Genomic DNA, 14,311 nt, shown 5'->3' with positions numbered 1-14,311 from the left:
TATTTTCCTCATTTATCTGCTGCTTATTACTGAAATAACTGGAGGTCATTTTACAAAGTATAAGGAATTAAAGATTTAGCATTTGAAATGAACATGTATATTTAATTGATTAAATATATGGCACATGGGTAAACAAGGAGGAAGCCAATTTCCACATTTAAATTACAATCAATACACACAATGTCAATCAACAATATTAATATGGAGCTTGTGCCTACATGGCAATAAAATTTTATCGCTCATATAATTGTCTATAGACAGATACAATTATATATTGTCTATAGACAATTATATCATTAAAAATGAACACTGTCTTAGTGTATTTAAGTACAGCACATCAGTTTCTCCTTTTTCCAGGGAAAAGGTTGAATTAAGTTTACCTTGTTTGTAACAGCTGATGCTCAGTGCCCAGGGTTTTTTTCTGACCAGCAATGATGGCAGCCTGTGGTCATTGTGAGGCTCCATTAACTTTTGAAATATGTCACAGGGGCTCACTTCCATGCTGCCGCAAGCTTGCTTTATTCATTAGCTTGATTTATCAATTCCACAACTGGCAAACAGTACAGTGTGCTTGCTTCTGGGGTTATTTTGGAATAACATAAACAACAAAGCTCTTGGAGAAAGCAGTCCATGTTATGCCACAACTTGACCACATCATCTAGATTGATTTTAACCTTTCCAAATGTAACCTTTCATGTTTTCTGGATGACTTCAGTCAAGTAAATAGCCACAGGTTGATTGATCACAATCAAATCAGAAGATCCAAGCTGATTCCAATTTTCCAACTGGAAAAAAATAATCATCTTTAGGCAAAACTAGTAAACTCCTCCATGAACCAACTTTGCATCATTACCGTTGTACAACAGATGACAGAAATAATGCGACTACAGAGTGAATACAGGGGAATACTTTTGCCAGGCACTGTAGGTGTTTTCATGCATGCAGATAGTTGAATCTTATTAAAAAAGCAACATTTACAACCTCACAAGAGGTTCTCCTCATGGCTCATTCGAGAATCTTTTGCAGCACAGTTGGTGAGCGGAGCTAATTTCTAATTGTCTTGTGCTCAGCTCTGAGGAGTGGTGGCTCTAAGTGTGCCATTTCATGCGACAGGAGCTACTATCCCAAAACTAATTTATTCATCTTTTAAGGGGGAAATGGCATTTCTCATCAGGCTGTTACAAATTAACTACTAGCTCATGTCATGTGGTTAAAATCATAGAGATGTCTCATCAGCTGACCAGTGAGAGAAATTAAGAGTTACTTTGGATGTGTTAAATCTGTGTTGGTGGTGTAGCAATTATTTCTGCATGACAAAAATCCGAAAGTCACAGTTTGAATAAAGTATGAGGTTGTCAGCTTTTTCTGTGCAAACAGGCGCTGTTGGCAAAACAGGTAAGAACGTGAATAAATGGATGTCACTTTAATAAATGTATCAGGCCATAAAATCAATTATAATTGATCTTCCATTTATGAAAGTTGGCAGGAACATTTATTAAACCTCACAGGGTTTGCGATTTGATTAAACGGGCCGAGTAACGGGGCCTGGTTGTTTTTCGTGTCAAAGCGACACACGGTTGTAAAGCGTTTTAATAGTTTGTCGGGTAACATTTATTCGCAAGTTGTGTCTTGTCAGTTTGTGGACAGGAGTTGTCTCCATGCCGGTTCTGGCAATCTCCTCCAACCTGAAGTTAAATCTGGGGGTGTTGAAACGCTAAGATGGAAATTTATTTTTTAAATACACGCCACATGCCACGAGGGCATGAATTTCACTTGTGCATTTTTTGGAATACAAGTAGGTGGAAAAGTATGTTGTCATTTTGACATCACAGCCTGAAGGTATTTTTTGTCTCCACTTTTGTGTTTTCACAGCTTTGGTGTTGTGGTTTGTTTGTGCCATATTCCTGCCGTTTTAGATACACGAGTCAACAGGCTTGGACAGCCAGTCACTGAAAACATATTAACTCAGCAAACAAGGAAAGAAGGGAGAGCTTCTGGCAGCAATTCATGAGCAGATAACTGCTAAAAGCCATATTTTTGTGAGGTAATGCTGAAACTCTGCAGTGCATCTAATGTATTTCCTGCAAATATGCTCAAAAAAACAGTCGAGATAAACAGCAGTTTAGCTTTTAGAGACATTAGATTTGCATTAGGGTGTCAGACTGCATCACCCTTTTGCTCTGCTTCCTGTTTCAGTAATCAGATTTTTTCATCATAGACATCAATCGTGTTTCCACTGGAAACCACCGTTGGAACATTTCGGCAGCATCTTGACACGATTGAAGTTCAGAAGTCTAATTTACATTTGGCTTCGTGTCACCAAGCCAATAAAAGATTTAAATTTGTTTGGATGGCGAACACAAATCAATAGCTCTTCTTTTAGTGGAGTCATCAGGGGGAAAGTTTGGCACACAAGTTGGTTTAGAAGGAAGCTCTGGGCCCTAAAACCCATGGTGATTTAAGCTCCATTGGAAAATTGCCTTAACTTTACTTTCCCCCTAATTTCCATGTTATACATTCGCTCTGCACAGAGGCGATTAGAGGGGTAATTTAATTGTCAATTAAATTGTCAGTGAATGAAATGTCAGATACAAAATCACGCAAATTACAGTAATGAATTCAAGTGTCATCCTTCATCCGTTCAATTAGCTTGTATCTATTGCAATTTCTGTTTAATTTGATTACGTTTTAATTGTTGCCGTCGGTTAATGTACAGATAAGGAAAGCTGTAAAATGTTTGCAAGAGCAAAGAGAGGTCTGTTAGGACACACTGAAAATTGTACAGTGTCTTACAAATATATTAATGCCTCTGAAGTTTTTCACACTCTGGCATATTGGTATTTTTGTGTAATAGACCAAAACCAAGTGGTACTTATCCCTAAATAAGACTCAACACATTCAGACACCTTTAAAAATCACCTAGTTACTTATTTTTCTATGTACAATTTCCTCCAGCTATAAATGAAACTAAAGTTACCAAAGATCATAGCAAGATCAAGGTACCCAGCAGAAAGTCAGAGTTGAAGTAGAGTTAGGTAATAAAATACCACACAAACGTTTTGTACATAAATACATCATCCAAAAATTAAAAGAGGACAACACAGAATTCACCAAGACATGACCGTCTACCGAAAACTCAAGAACAGTGGGCTTTTTATGTGGCCCTCTAGATTCTAGACTAAACATTAAGTGGGCTTAATATTATGTTATCAATTAAATGAATGCAGTTTTTATCTGTTTACTGCCAAATTATATCAATCAGTCCCTACAGTTTCTAGAGAATTATTGTGGAAATTCACACAAGATCAACCAATTACCAAACCTTTTTTGCGCTAATACATAACTGGGAGTTTATTAGTGATTTTTCTCAAATATTTTCAAAAACTTTCTTACTTGTACTAGTAAGTAATGTATAGGCGCTGTTGAGGCCATGAGTCATGTATAGGCCATGATCTAAACAGCTAGTAATAAAAAGTCACATTTACCATCATAAATAAGTGCAAAGGGGCGTGCTGTGGTGGCGCAGGGGGTTAGCACGCCCCACATTTGGAGGCCCTAGACCCGCGGACGTCGCGGGTTTGACAACCCTTAATGCATGTCCTCCTTCAAAAAAAAAAAAAAATGGCGCTGGCTCAGCTGGCTGCCTGCAGATGCAGCTCCTGTCGTGTGTGTGTTAATCTGTGTATAAAAAATTCTTGCTGTAACTGTGAAATAATTTCCCTGCTGGGATGAATAAAGTAATTCTTCTTCTAAATATAAAAAAGATTTCCAATTTAGCAACACAACCATTTTGATTTTTATTGCAAAAAATCGCAAAAAGTATCATGAAATCCTGGAGGGACTGAAAAGATGTACAATAATATTAATTATTTTTATGACGTCACTGATATTTTACCAGTTTGAGAAGGGGCTTTATCAATACATTCATGATCTTGATTTGGCCCAAACCAAAAATGTGTTTGACACTCCTGACCTAAAGTGACAGGAACATAAAGAGCATTAGTTGATGAAGCAGCTAAGATGTCAGTTTCACAAACACTCCCATCCAGATGGGAACAATTAATGAAATGTTTTCATACAGAAGTAAACAAAGAAAGTCCCAGAACAATATTTCTACTCCCTCACATCTGTAAGTGGAGTTAAACATGGAGTATAGGACATGCGCACAGTGTAAGTGACAAACACAACAAGAAAACAAGAATGGCGAACAATTTCTTTAACTTGATTAATGAAGTTCTGCCTCACATCCATGAACATGTAACTTGTTGTTGTTTAATAATGATGCATTTGGGGTTATAGGTCAGGTGAGGTTAGAGGTTGGTCTAACACCGGGGTGTCCAGAGTCAGTCCTCACCGGCCAGTTTCCTGCATGTTTTAGTCAGGTGGGTCAACACACCTGAATCAAATGATGGCTCGTTAGAAGGCCTCTGCAGAACATCGACATGCTGAGGTGGAAGCTACCGTCTCCTCAGCATGTCAATGTTCTGCAGAGGTCTGCTGACTTTGGACACTCCTGAAATATTATGCTAATGTTTTCACATTAATTTGTGAGGGCAACATTTTCACTTTGGAACTCACTTCCAGCTTCCAAAAATAAAAGTGTTTCAAGTCCCCAAAACACTATTTCGTGAGGCACTCTTAATTTTTTTTTCCTGTTTTAGAGAAAAAAACCAACATTCATGTATGGATGTTGCATGAAGCAGGCAGAGTTTTTTCTTTGTTTTTATTTGTAAAGTAACTTTAAAACCTTCAACTACTCAAGTATGGACTACTTTCTAATCTATAAAATCCAAATAAAATACATTGATGTTTGTGGATCATGTGACAAAATCATCCAAGGGATGCAAACTCTTTTGCAAGGCACTTAAAAGTACAAGAATGCATTGAAAACATAAAAATATTTTCTTTCTTTCTCTGTAAAGAAGTGGTTCTCTGCCTAAAAACGAAGCTACTCTGTAGCTTTTTGTTTGTATTTCATGTCAAGAGTCTGTCCAGCCGTTAGCAGGAGTGTTAATGGATATCGTATTGTGACCCTCTCATCTGGCAATCGCCTCACTTCAAGCTCTTCTGTCAAGTTTAGTTTTGGATTCAGCTGTTTACTCTTTATAGATCCCCACAACATGCTTAGCTTTTCATTTGATTTCTGTAGTACATTTTGAACCCTGCAAAACTGAGTGGGATGAGTGCGACCCGAGCACCAGCAGCGATTGCATTGATTTGGATCATGTTGTACTTTGTGCAATATTGTGCTTTCCACTTAGACTGGTGGAGTCAATTTTTTTTTTCCTTGAATTTGTCTGATAGAAAACTAAAGGCAGCTTGTGATGTCTGAGTTAACAGCAGAAACATAAAATAAATGGCAAAAAAAAAGCTTGTTTCCATTTAGAGACATACAAATATCAAACTGTTTGGCTTCGGAGTTGATAACTACTGAATCCACGTGGGATGGCTCTAAATATAACATCGAAGTGAGTCACTTCTGATTCATTCATTCTTCACAGCAGACAAACACATTTAATCACTGAAGCACAAAGAGTACCGAATATACACTTCAACATTGTCTCAGTCTCACTGTCTGGAATCACCTTTCATTGTGTTTATGATCTCATAATTTCTATTTTTAAGCACAGCTGCTTGATACGAATTTTTTAAATTGACTTTTTAAATGAGGTTTTGTTAAAGATGATAAATATGCTCCTTCTGCTAGATCAAATGTATCTTGATGTTTTTAAAATTACTTTCTCTTTTAATTGTTTAATCACTGTTTAAAACATTGGTTTTATGATGTGTTTGGTTTACTGAAGTAAATATCAGCAACATGCACAAGTAAATGACAGCAAAGATGTTTGACTTGACTCTTAAGACTCAAGATCTGCTCTACATTTTGAGCTGAAATGCAAAAAGATACAAGTTCAGAGTCAAAGCAAGTTCTTTGATCTCATTTGGACTCAGCTTCTGAAGCTTTTCCACGCCAGCCATGGAATCCTTACTCATGAAAAATTGCATCATATCACGTCTTATCTCACCCTTAAAATTACTGGTAGTTCAAAAGTTATTTTAGAGTTCAATTTTTAAAAAAACGGATCTGAGAGAAACTATGCTATATGGAGAGGCCTGAAAGTTTTCTGCTAAGACAAAACAGGGAAGGATTCCTGCAGTCACACATCCATGAACAAACTCAAATCTGTTAATTTCCAGTGTCTGTTTGCAGTGGGTTTACCTCGCTTTTACATCATGCACCCCTTTTTGCGGGTTTCATATTTCCTAATCAACCCTGAACAAGCTCACCTTAAAAAGAAGCAGCAATCCCAGACTCCTTTTTGTAACATTTTTGTCAGAATGATATCACTTTTTTTCTTTTTCACATCAACCTCACCAGCACTTATTAGTGGTAGAGAAGCAAGAATAACATCATATTTCTTTTTTGTTCACGTAAAGTTCTTGCTCTTATTAACACTGACAGTCACAGCTGTCTCTTGTCTGATTAAGCCTGTTTCCTGCCTGCAAGTCAGACCATTGAAACTGTAACTGCACGTATCTCAGAGACTATGGCTTAGTTGAAAAGAGAAAGAGAAGCAGAGAATGTTTTTTTTTTAAAGTGTGTTCTGTGTACCACCATTCTTAGATTTTTAAACAGCAGTGAGACAAATCTAGGATTTTAATAATGAAACTTAAATTTTTGTTTGAATGTTGCAATTAAACTGTACATTGTACTGACAAAATGTCCAAATTTGGAGCTGGCAAACGTTACTTTGAAGCTATAAAACTACAGATTTCACAACATGCAATATGGCTATCCTGCATATATATATGTCATATTTTACTGGTTACTGTAGCAAACAAAGTTCTTCTGGTAATTGTAACATGAAATATTTTACATACACAAAGTACCATGCAGTCTCTTTCAGTGTACAAGTTTCCACTGTGTTTGAAAGTAATGAAATGCAGAATTTGACATTGTTGCTTGTTTTGCTAATGCTAGTTAGCTAATAATAGCTAGCCTGATGACTTAGCATACGCTAAGCGGCTGTTCTATAAATGGAGGATCAACTATAATTGATTTTACAGCCTGAAACATTTATTAAAAAAATATAAATTTATTCATATGCTTACCTCACATTACAACAAACATTAAAATAAGTTACAATCGCAATGCAGATGATGCTCAGCTCTACCTTTTTCCCCAAATTGATAGTTGCCTAACTTCATGGGATGAAAGTTCACCAATCTATGCACAGTCTATTAGTGTGCCCCCACGTGGTTTAATAACTACTAACTGAATTACTAGAAAACAGGCCAATGTCTGCTGTATTCTCTCTGTCGACACGCTGAGGGGACTGAATGCTCTTTAGTGCTGGGTAGGCATTTCCAACAGCATTAGCATAGGCTAAGGTTTAATCAGGTCATTGCTGTAAAATACTGTATGTGTAGTATTGATAGTGATGAAACCTAAATGTGGAATATATGGAATAACATATATGAGCTGTGCTTCTGCAGCAGAAATGTTCAGCATGTCCAAAAACTGTGTGGCAGTCCATCTTAGCTAAATATCGCTTCAGGTATGCTGCATGGCCAGATTTGTAGAAATTCGATGTTGAAATGCTATTTACATAGACACACTTATTTTCAGATGGCACAGAAATGCATAGCAGATATGCAATAGTGTGATGGTGCTATAAAGAATTAGATTTACCTAAAAAAGAAGAAAAAAAAGGAAAAACCATGCAATACCAACATAGCATGAAACATATCTTGTCACTTTATTCTTGCATATCTGGAAATGTGCAGAAAATGAATGTTTTATGAGGCTTATAAGGACATTTTCATATCTAATTTGAACACATGCTGAGTTGAAAGCTATTTGCTGCTTCACATGTGTAAATATATCTGTAAAAGTCAGCCTGGTGGAAGTGTGCTGGGAGAAGATAATGTCAGATGAAAAATGGCTGCACTGGATGTCTCAGTTCTGTCGTTATATTCAGTCAAATAACCATCTGAGCCTGTCAATAGCAATAACAAGCACTTTTAAATGAGATCTTGTTACTTTGATTCAGTGAAGTATATCTACTCAACTCTGGACCAAATCTAAATGGTTTGTCACTATTAAGAAACAGAAGCTTGAAGGGTGAGAAAGTGAATACCATATTTAAAGATGCCAAATTTAATATTCCAACAGAGAATATTCTTTTCATCCTTTTGCTGGAGGTTTTTTCAAAAACATACTCAATTTAGTGCAGATTAGAAGAAAACGTCAAGGTTTATATATTCATTGGTCGCTCTTCGCCTCATTATACTGGAAACATCCTGATCCTTTAAGCAACAATGGTGCTCTGTAACTAAGCACCTTACAGGCCCATCATTGAAATTTCTGTGCTTTACAAAACTATTCATATGCCTTTTCCTTTTCACATGTAATCAACAATACACTTCATTATGTTTTCTTGAGATTTTATGATATAAACCAATGCAAAATAATACATAAAGCAGATATTGGAAGCAAACTTTTGTATAAATAAATAACTGTGTTGTATTTGTATTCACTATCAAGGAGGTGCAGAAACCGAGTGACAGAAGTCTTAATTACCATTTAAAGTGACGCCTGTTGAATCTTAGTCTCTAGGTTTAAATCAAATCGTTTTAATTAGATTTATGTGATATATTTATGTGATGATGATTTGGGATTAACTAAAGGCTTTCCCACACGCACCATAAGATATTTGAGGATCCACCAGGAGATAACATTGATGTTAAGGTCTTTTTTTTACCTTCACAAGAAAAAGGACAGTTTGTGTCAACTGAACAAGGCAGAAAGACTCACAATAAAACTCCGAATGTGAACACCTGTGTGAAAGTTTGGTGAAATAATCAGATGAAATGTCAAAACATACTTTGAGGTTTTAAATATTTCTCCACATGTATTTAGCTTTACAAATAAGAAGGCAGTAAGACCAATGAAGCAAAACTAAAAAAAAAACATTATTTTAACGGATTTAATAGAGCAACAGAAAGACAGCTTGTTTCTGAAAATCACTTGGACTACGTGACGCTCTGCACTGCACACAAACTAAATGTTGCATTTTATTAGGAGTCACACGTGACGCTCTCATCTGTGGCCTCCTGTAGGGTTATATAACTCCAACATCCCTGCAGCCAGTGAGACAGAAAATGTCGTCCTCAGTTCACTGAGGCATACCAGCCCCTGACAACCATTACTGTGGCCCCGTGCTTCCTCTACATTGTGAGCATGAATACATTTCAATGACTCCCACATGCTCAATCTTTTATGACAGGGATGTGTGAGAAAATTTTAAGCCAGCCTTCGTACCTAGTGCAGAGCAAAGTGTGAAGCCAGCAGCGGCATTAGGATGGAGAGGAAGAGGAGTTGCGGTTTTATATGCTGCATTTTGCTAGACTGAAGGAAAAGAAAAGACAAGCTTGACTTAAAACACTAAGGAGGAAACACAGAGTTTAGAAAGAAAATTGTACTTTGTGAAACGATGAAATCATCTGATAAGTGTGTAAACCTCCACATGGAGTATTTCCTGTAAACATACCAACCGCTTTGATGTCCTTCAGTCCAGTTTCCACGCTCACTGCAGTACTGAGACCGCCCTCGTCAAAGCGGTCAATGATATTCACATAAATGCAGACTGTGGAAGAGCCACAGTGCTGGTTCTGTTGGACCTCAGCACAGCATTTGACACTGTTGACCACACCATATTACTGAAACAAATGGATATTTTTGTTGGACTCTCTGTACCAGTACTTGACTGGTGCAAGTCTTACCTTGACTGAGGTCACATGAAGCCAACCCCAAGGTTCAATCCCAGGGCTCCTTCTGTTTAATATCTACCTGCTTTCACTACCACAGGCTTCTGAGAACAGATCGAAGTATGGGCGGAATCAATGTACCATACATGAATATTACACACCTCAATATTCCGACTACCATTGCAATTTAACTTATGGGGTGAGAGCACATGAATGGGTTTTCATCAAATCTCATTGACCTTGAGTGATTTTTGCAGAGAAAAAAATAGCAAATATCTCAGTCTGAATAAAAGCTGCTTGAGAAAACTGGCTTTTAGATTTTTATGTGTGCACTGTGCACCCTTTTTTTCATTCCACCTTTATTTATTAAAGCACTTTAAAACAGCTACCGCTGACACAAAGCGCTGAACACACACACACAAAGAAAACTCCTTAGAGTACAATTACATGCAATTTAAAAACCAAGTTCCACTAAGGTCGAAAGATAAGGAGAAAAGACAAGTTTAAAAACTTTAACTTCTCAGTTAAAAACTACTTTGTGTTGGTTTGTCAGACAAATCCCCACAATAAACATTGAAGTGTATGGTTGTACCATGACAAAAGGCAAAAAAAAAAAAAAAAGTGTCTTTGCAAGAAACTGTGTCTTCAAGTTCCCGATGAATGGGAGTGCCGAGTATTTCCACACAATTTGTGCCAACACTGAATATGCAAGAAAGAGAGGAGACTAATGATGCTTGCCAATGGGGGCTTGAGTTGATATTATAACAGATTGCACTCCAGTCGGGGTCTAGCCAGTGGGAGAAAGGAGCAGCTTCTTTATTCATGTAGAAAATTGCCAGCACAAAGAGGAGAGGTAAACGTCATGGATGGGAGACAGTTGTTTACACTCTAAGGGAAATTTTACACTTCAAAGGACTTGTCTTAGTTTTGACAGTGAAAAATAAAGGTTATTTGAAACAGTTTTATCCCTTTGTACTTACCAAACGAAGAAGTCCACAATAGTACACTGATATTTCACTCGTGTCTCTTTTTTTAACAAAGCTTATCAGAGAACTTGAGTAATTAATTTGGAAAATTGAACAATAGTGAGGCTTCATATGGGATGCTCAGCTCCTCTTTCATTTGCCATGTGGTGCATCAAACAGAAAATGTAGCTCTCTCTTAAGAAAGAATGACAAATGCATGAGACAGATTAAGGTCTGGGCTATATTGTTACTTGCATGAAAGATGGTCCAGAGGGTGGAACAACAAAGGGCAGGACCAAAACTTATCATCACAATGATGCATACAAACCATAAAGAGAGAGAACCCATCGCCAGACAGTCCGTCTGATGCAATAGACTGTCACCTGCAACACTGGCCCACCTCTAGTCCATTTATTTTCAAGGCAGGAGTGGAAATCAATCAAAATATTACATGAATCAAAAGATTTTTGTAGAGTCTGTTGTCACCTGTCACAAAGATAAATTCTCCTCCGAAAGACAATTCCTACAAGCTACAGTGGAGAAGTCTTTCTGCTTAGACAGAGTGTACTCCTCGAGCGGTCCTGACCATAAAAAGTCTCAAAGTGTGTTCTGCATGCAAGCCGGCTTCTCTCAGATAACTACTTGCAGTGGCAAGCTGTTACCTGGATGATTCTTCAAAATAAGTTGTCATTTCCCTCCTTTTGATGTGTGCCGTTTTGTCGTCTTTCTGTTGGAGCCCTCTCTCAACATCTCGCTTTTGGAAATTTCCATCTGTGCTAATAGGATAAAAAAAAAAAAAAAAAGTGGTTTTAGGCACAGCTAGCATAAACATCCTCTTACCTGAGATAAAAGCAGCGTCTCCATGATGAAAGTGCATGCCTCAGTGTTTTTCTAATTTTCTAATTTTTTCATTCTCACCTATGTCAGCTCTTATTTTCAGAGTCACATCGGAGAGGCAAAATCTGAATGTCTGGCTGTAATCGAGAAACCGAAGCAAAAAACATGAAGTTGCTGGATCTGCGTAAAGTACCCAGATTCTTTCATCTAAAAGTTAAATAATGGTAGCCGTGCATGACCTAATGTGTTTTGCTAATTGAGTTTTGCAATGGATTGCTTCGGGTTCTGGTTTCTTTCATGTTCCTAGTGCTTCTTATCTGAACCAGCTCCCCATTTCTCTGATTAAAAACTTTGTAAGAAAGCAGGTGCAAAAGCAGACTTGGTCCCTACCTCACTGTTTAATATGCCATAATCATCTGATGGAAATGTACACGACAAATCTAATATCTTCCATTCTTCCCCGCCAAATCATTTTCCGTTTTTGACTTATGACACAAGCAAACAGATAAAAGAGTAATGAGAATGGTATGCTTTAATGTTTTCTACCAAACTGCAATTTTTTCCAGGATTGTTCTTCTGTCCTTGAGCTATATCGATGTGGGCAAATGCAAAAAAATAAATAAATAAAAATCTGGGTTAAGAGAGACAGGGGAAAAAAGAGAACCTTCAGTGTGCTTTGATGTTTGCGAGTTAGCTTTCTGTAAATTATAGCAATATTGTAGTCTCATCCTGTTTTCTTATTATTTTAGCGCTTACATAATATTTTACAAACTTTTTAGTTGTATTCAAGTTTGTAGCGTATGATAACTATATTTATTAACATGAAGATATATTTAAAAAGGCAGAAAAGAAAGGTTGCAAGTGCAAGGCAGCCAGAAGAGCAGCTGAAAGTGTCATGAATTGCGGTTAGAGATAGTGTGGAAAACGCTGTAGACCCAGGTTGGTGTGAAGGAGATGATGATTTAATGATAAATGATAACAAAAAACAAAATCCAGGCAGTACAGAATGAGGGGAAGACTAATCCTCACAACTGGTAGTACAAACAACTGACAACAGACTTGATGGTGGACAATATGAGACGACTAGACAGATTAGACAAGGACCCAACGAGGAACAAGGAACACAGGTGGGATTATACACAGAGGGTAATCAGGGAACGAGACACAGCTGGGAACAATCAAGGGGTAGACAGGACAAAACAGAGACTCAATAGACACAGAAACCTAAATGAATACACAGAAAAAAAACAAATCCTTACAGAAAGGTTTTGAACAAAATTGGTCAAAGCATAGCACAACGGCAAGAAAAAAGTAGCAACAGTAAAATATGTCATGCAAATGTCAGTTTAGTGAAGATTTACATGATGACTGATCCTGTGAGTCTGAGAGGAGTAGCTTGGAGACAAATGAAGGGAATGAAAAGCTCTCTGTGGTGTGGCTTGTCTGCTTCTAGTCCCCAAAAGTGATAAAGCACCACTTGAGACAAGAAATATGCACTTCTTTGAGCTTTGAGTTTACTACCGAACCAGCTTGTGTTCATGTTGGTAAGATTTCCCGTAGATACTCTTGTGTGATTATCAATCCCACAAGTCTTTTGGTCTCAAGTCTGAGCCTCTATATTGAAGAGAATCATCCATTCCCCATGCTACGTTTGTGATGTATGAGGTTGAAAAAGAGTCAGTGAGCTGAATTCATGAATTCCATTTATTAATACCAAAATACAGCTGGTCCATTCTGACATGCTACCTTTAAGAGCTAACAGTCAAAAGGCCTCCCACAAGGGTTTCCCATTCCCTTTGTCTCTCTGAGCTACGCCCCAAAGAGGGCGTTACTTAGTGTGTCATCGCTTACTTTCCTAATGTTGGATTCACTCCTCCCATTCCGCTAGAGGGTGCTGTAGTTGCTTTGCATTGGTACACGCGTTGACGTGACGAGGAAGAAAACTGACGGCGGACAAGTAGCGCGCTTAGGTTGCCGTTAGCTGAAACTAACAAGCTGAATCTGTCATAAAATCATATCCTACTGGTGTTCATGAGTGTTGCCCAACGTGGTGAGTTATATAAATGCTGTAAGCTGTGGGGAGATGAGTTTTCTATCTGGGCTCAACGTGAGCTTGGTGAATTTGCTAGAGCTAATTAGCCAAATGCTAGCTGTGTTTTGCTGCACTGTGATATTTGAATGCCGATGTTTATTATATTACAAAGTGTTCTAAGAGTAAACTTTGCCTTATAACCACTTAGTCAAGTCAAGCCTGGCTCCTAAATCTATGTTTAAGTTTGTGTTTATTGAATATTGCAGTACTAAGTATTGATGTTTTGTTTTTACTTTATTTACAGTTTGACCGGCATGTCTGTAAAAGCACTCGGCAATAAAATTGATAACAACAACGGCTGTCTTGTGTTCTGTGTAACACCCAACATGTGGTTTCCTTTAACTTTAGCTTAGCAACTAGCTAAAAGAGACAAAAGGAAAACATAATTATTTATTCTCAACAATATCAGGACAAAATCATATCGGATTGTTAAGAGTCAGACAGCAAGCGGTGTGTCTTGGTTTTAGTTCTCAGAAAAGTATTTAATTAAAAATGGCAAATGACACAGGGTATGCAGCAGAGAGGGAAATGAAGAATAAAAAAACTATGACTGAAAAGTATGTACTTAAACTGTAACATTAATTAGTACAGCTAAAATGTAGTGAGTGATGCAAAATCCATGCATAAGATTGTGAAATTTTCTAGA

The 14,311-nt window shown here is 37.5% G+C and overlaps 1 long non-coding RNA gene across 1 annotated transcript in view; it reads right to left on the bottom strand.

Moving 5' to 3' along the window:
- LOC114133363 (uncharacterized) overlaps window positions 1-14,074 on the bottom strand; it is a 28,070-nt gene extending 13,996 nt beyond the window's left edge. The window contains exons 1-2 of the long non-coding RNA XR_003593172.1: window positions 14,037-14,074; window positions 9,208-9,212 (exon numbers count right to left, since the gene is read on the bottom strand). This is a non-coding gene — a long non-coding RNA (uncharacterized LOC114133363). The remainder of the gene's footprint in view (window positions 1-9,207; window positions 9,213-14,036) is intronic.
- Between the last annotated feature and the right edge of the window lie 237 nt (window positions 14,075-14,311).

This window comes from Xiphophorus couchianus, chromosome 18 (assembly GCF_001444195.1).
Source record: "Xiphophorus couchianus chromosome 18, X_couchianus-1.0, whole genome shotgun sequence".
In the NCBI taxonomy this organism is placed as follows: domain Eukaryota; kingdom Metazoa; phylum Chordata; class Actinopteri; order Cyprinodontiformes; family Poeciliidae; genus Xiphophorus; species Xiphophorus couchianus.
This window is presented reverse-complemented; position numbering and strand designations above follow the sequence as displayed.